This window comes from Cricetulus griseus, chromosome 4 (assembly GCF_003668045.3).
Source record: "Cricetulus griseus strain 17A/GY chromosome 4, alternate assembly CriGri-PICRH-1.0, whole genome shotgun sequence".
In the NCBI taxonomy this organism is placed as follows: domain Eukaryota; kingdom Metazoa; phylum Chordata; class Mammalia; order Rodentia; family Cricetidae; genus Cricetulus; species Cricetulus griseus.
This window is the reverse complement of record NC_048597.1, coordinates 208,089,754-208,095,281: the sequence shown is the minus strand read 5'-3', so window position 1 is coordinate 208,095,281 and position 5,528 is coordinate 208,089,754.

Below are 5,528 nucleotides of genomic sequence, written 5' to 3'. Positions count from 1 at the left end.
TGCTCTAAGACACGCCCCAACATATGCAGAAGAAACCCTTCCCCAAGAAGAGCTCACCCCCAAACAAGAACATTCTACCTTGTTCCATTATTGCTTTTGACTGACAGCTGGAAGCTGGTAAAGCCTTTATTTCATCCATGGGGAGGCTAGACAGTCTTGGTCATGTGTCTCTGTCTCTAAATACTCCATCACAAAGCATCTGAGTTACCATTTATGAGTTAGAGGCCATAAAAGCCACATATCCCAATCTTCTGCCTTTTAGTATGGACTTCTAAATCTGGTGATAGAATGTAATTTGACTCACTGACCAATACTTCAATGACTTAGACAAACTTTCCCTCCTCATATTTAATAAACCTGTTGATGATCTATTTCCCAGATTGACCCCCAAGAAAACTTTAAAAGGGAAAAAATAGACTAAAATGCATTATTTCCTACTAATTTTGCTTTACCCAACCCAACTTGACTAATAAAAATAATGAACACTGCTTAAAGAAAAAAAAGATAGAGATTGTTGTGATCTAACCAACCTTCCATCTGAGTCAGTCACATGGCTACCTAAAACATTATTACCCCACTGGTCTTCAGGGAAAGCAAACCAGCCTGTCTGTTTCTCTGGCCATCTGCTAATTTCAACAAGACCATTCCAGAGCTTTCTACCTGAGGTCCTCCTTCTGTCAGAAATTTTCCTTAGACAAAAAGGAAGTGGATTTTTTGGTAACCTGAGTCCTATGTACAGTTATAATCAATAGTACATTAGCAAAATGCTATATAATATCTCTGTGAATTAGCCTCACCCAGATATGGAAATATCTGGGGGGTGGGGAATTATTTCTTGACATTGTCTCTATTGTACTCCATAAGGTTCTACATAAATCCAAACTTCATGAAAAGCTTACTGACCCTGTTTTCTTTTGAGGTCTCCACAACCTGAGTACTTACAGGTACAGCCTTTGCTTTAAAAAAAAAATCCCAAATCCTAAAACTGGTTCTGTTTTCAAAAAGAATAGTGAGCCTGTGCATCTTCACTGGCATAGCTACAGTCACAGCTAGCTAACCATGGCACTGCCTGGGCCCTGCAGTCAGTTTTGTGGTTCTGACAGCTGCCCCAGGCATTAACATGTGGGCCACACCCTTCTCTGTGCTTGAAGGACTGCCCTTTTCAAGAGAAAGCATGAACTCCATCCCAGAGGAGAAAGCATGAACTCCATCCCAGTGTGCAGCCAGAATAGGCTCCCACAAAATGTGATAAGGATGCTTATTAAAACCCACCCAGGCCTAGGACAGCAGTAGTGCTATAAGAGCCTGGCCATGGCATTGTTATGGAGGAAAGGGCAGTCCTCACATTCATTAGTAGTGTATATGAAAGTGGCCTCCACGGAGGCAGTGAATACTCAGGGCTGGCTCCAAGGCAGCACACAGTCCTTCCCACTGGGACACCAGTGGTTTTAATCTATATTGAAGAGGACCCTCCTGAAACTCATTGTCTGAGGTGGCATAAAAAAGTGAACAGATCAAACAATTCAAGAGAAGAGGGAAAGAATGAGGTGGAAATGAGCAATTGAGGGAATGAAGGTTATTAAGGTTCTTGGGGTCTTAATGGAAGAACATCCCTTTGAGACCATGGACACAGTGAGCTTCCCCACTTCCCTCACCAGAAAGTCCCTGGTCAGATTGGAGGCAGTTGAGACCCAGCTGTGTTTCCAGTTAGTATTTCTCTGTTTAACACATCATTGGTTGTTTTGTTTTGTTTTGGGGTAGATTTTTGGTTTTTTGTTTGTTTTGTTTTTCTTTTGGGGGGTTCAAGACAGGGTTTCTCTGTGTAGTCCTGGCTGTCCTGGAACTGACTCTGTAGACCAGGCTGGCCTTGAACTCAGAGATCCACCTGCCTCTGCCTCCACAGTGCTGGGATTAAAGGTGTGTGCCACCACCACACAGCTTAACTCATGATTGTTTAAAAGCTTCCCTATAGACTGCTTTGTCATCTTTTTGTTATGGCTCTGTCTTATTGTATACATTGAGTATTAACCTCCATGTTTTGTTACTTAAATATTAAAAACACTGTTAACTCCCATTTGAATAATTCTGCTCTTTTTTTTTTAAGCTTTGAGACATGGATATAAGAAGTTTCAGTATTTCAAAGCTGAATGCCTCTTTTCCAGAATTGCTTCTGCTTACAGAATCTGTGTCTACAAGAGCAGAAGCCAGATGCCTGGAAGCCAGTGAGGGGGCCCATCCTGGCTAACGGCTTCTGAGAGTTCAGAAACCTTAGAACAGAGGTTCTCAGAACAAGCAGGAGTGAAGCACGGGGTCTAAGTAACCAGTTTAGCCTGTCTGACCATGGATGTCCCGCACTTAAGTGTGTAACATTGTTGACTCATCCATAGTCCTGTGAAACAAGAGCCAGTTCCTGCCTCTTGACCCAGGACTAATATGGAAGAGTGATAAGCTGTAGTCACTGAATCTATCTGGAGATAGAAATGGAATGACTTGCAAAGTCAGACCGTTCACTCTCCACTTTGGATCATGCCAATTCCCAACTATTAGATTTACCAAAGTATCTCACCTTCCTGAGTCTCCGTTCCCTTATCTATAGGATGTGGATACTAAAGACGCAGTGACAATGAAGTACAGGGCCTGTGTGAGGGACTGGTGCACACTTACACAACCTTAAGACAAACAGAGCATTAGCTTTTATTACTGGGCTAGCTGAAGCCAAGGCTGGCTCCGGCACAGCCGCACTGAGGGACACAAGCAAGAGTCTGTCTTGCTCTGTCCCACATCTCACTCCTCTTCTCTTCTTTGTAGCTTTGTTTCCTGAGATGAGCATCCAAGGGGGGGGGGTGGGTAGGAGGGAGCGCTGATCGTATTGCAGACAGAAAGCCTTCGCCCACAGGCACAGGAGAAGAAATCCTAACAAAATCCGTTGGACTATGAGTCATTCTCCATCCCAAAACCACTTCCTTAGCTGGAACATCAGCACCTAGTTTGACCAAGTCCAAGATGCCCAGTCAAGATGCAAGCTTGTTACATGCCATGAAGACTGTGTCCTGAGAATGCTTCCAGTCATTTCTTTAAATTTATTTTTATAATTGCATACACATATGTAATACATTCTGGTCACTCTCCTCCTCTACCCTCCCGTACTCTCCTCCTGCTTTCTCTGACCCCCTTCCCATCAAGTCCCCACGTTCATACCTTTTTTATTCTTTTTGTTTTTTGACTCACTAATTCTCACCAGGGCCAATGGCCTGGGCATGAGTGCAGTTGCTTCATTTCTTTCTCCTTAGATTGGACCTGAATTACAAGGAAAATTTCAGAGTTCTAACTTCTGGGTCTTTTGGATAATCACCAGACTGTGACCAGTCTGAGAGCCCCAAAGCCTCTAGACAGTTATTGGGAATTACCCGCCCGTGCTCACGCACTCATACATGCACACAGCAGGATTTCAGGGTCTTCCAAGGACCACTGTTCCTTTGATTTTTCTATTCTTAAACATTTGCATGCATGCATGCCTCGGGAATGGTTTTGAACCACTATATTCTTCCCAGTTTTCAGTCAGACTGATTTTCAACACCTCTCAATCCAGAGTTTAAAAGGAATAGGGTATTCTATTCATAATGTCCCAAGCAAATGTGAAATGAGCATGTAGGGAATCAAGAATTGAAGATAACATGTTAGCCAGGTGTGTGGTACATGCCTATAATCCTAACATTCAGGAGGCAGGAATGGGAAGCTTGTAAATTTGATACCAGCCTGGATATCATCACAAGACAGCAAGGCCCAACTCAAAAAAAAAAAAAAAAATCTCCTAAGGAAAAAAATGGTGAACTTATTACCAAATAATTGTTTAAGATGATATAACTGGGTCAACCTAAAAGTCTACAAATTAAAATAGTTTTTATACATGCATAAGTTATGATACAGCTATAAAAATGAGTAAGGAGGCTCAACGGATAAAGCACTGGCTGTACCACCATGGGTACTGTGCAGACCTGAGTTTGGAAACCCAGAACCACAGCAAGAGCCTGTAATCCCAGTACCCAGAAGGCAGAAGTAGGGTCCACCACCCCCAGACAAGCAGGCTACCTGGACAATATGGAATCAGCAAGCTCCAGGTTCTGCAAGAGGCACTGCCCCAGTAAATGCAATGGGAAGCAATCAGGAAGACATCTGAGGTAATTTTGAATCTCCACATTACCTGCACACACACACACACGACCCCACACACACAGGCAAACACATATAGATACACACACCCATGTCACACATACATACAAGCAAAAGAAGTAAAATTGTAAATATACTTTAAGGTTTTTTTTTTCAGTGTGGATTATTAAACAGTCCATTGAAAAAAATGCCCTGGAAATATATTAATTGGTTGCTTCTAGTGAGAGATACAATTTTCTTCTTAATTCAAAATAATGAAGTTTTAACCAGGTGTGGTGGGGAATACCTTTAATCCCAGCACTCTGAAGGCAAAGGAAGGCAGATCTGTGAGAGTTCAAGACCAGTCTGGTCTACTTAGTTGCAGATCACACCTATAGCTAAACCTATGTCTGACCTTAACCCTAAACCTGTGAGCCCTAAATCTTACAATAATCCTACCCCTACTTCTAATGCTAACATTAAATTTAACCCTAATCCTAACCCTAGCCATAACCATAACCCAGGCCCTAACCCTAACACTACTGCTAGCCCTAACCTAGGCCTAACCCTAACCTTAGCCCTAACCCTATCCTACCCCCATGAGGTGCTGTCATCTTTGTTTCACAGTTAAAGAAACCAAAGTTCACAAAGGTCAATTATTTCATCATGCCCAGGGCTGTGCTGGATTCAGCACTAAAGTCCTGTGTTCCAAGAAATCAATATGAAAGGTAGCATTACCAAGACTGCCCAGCCAATGAATAGGAAGGCATGCCATACCACACCACACTGTCTCCCAGCTACACAAGAGCAATACCATCAAATGGGAATCATACATGTAAAAATACACATAAAAAGAAAGGAAGGGAGAAAAGAGCAGTGGGGAAAATAAATAAACAAGGGAGGAAGGAAGAAATATGAAGCCAAGAAGCATAATATTTAAGCTTTAGGTCTTAAAGCAATTTGCTGCAAAACTTCAATTCCCTGATTTAAAAAATACTGCTAAATAAGGGCGTGCCTATTGTAATGGCACACAGTTTCACAATGCAGTGGTGAAGGACAAGGACATTGGGCCGGCTTGTCTCTCCTAAACCAACATAACCAGCCTCTATACAGTTCATAGTGTGCTCGGAGTTGCATATGCACACCTAAGGACTTCCGGTCTAAGGAGACCGGTGGTGTGATGTCACTCATAAGGGCGGGGAAAGCCCCAGGGCTACCCCCCTGCTCCGAAAATGCATTGTGTGTAGAAGAAATACCCGTGTCCTCCAGGGTAGGCAGCCGAAAGCTCAGACATGCCTGAGGCTGACTTTGGAACAGGCCCACTTTAGCCCCGCAAGCCCTGGACTTGCAGGTTTCTCTAACAGTATCTGGGTCTGAGT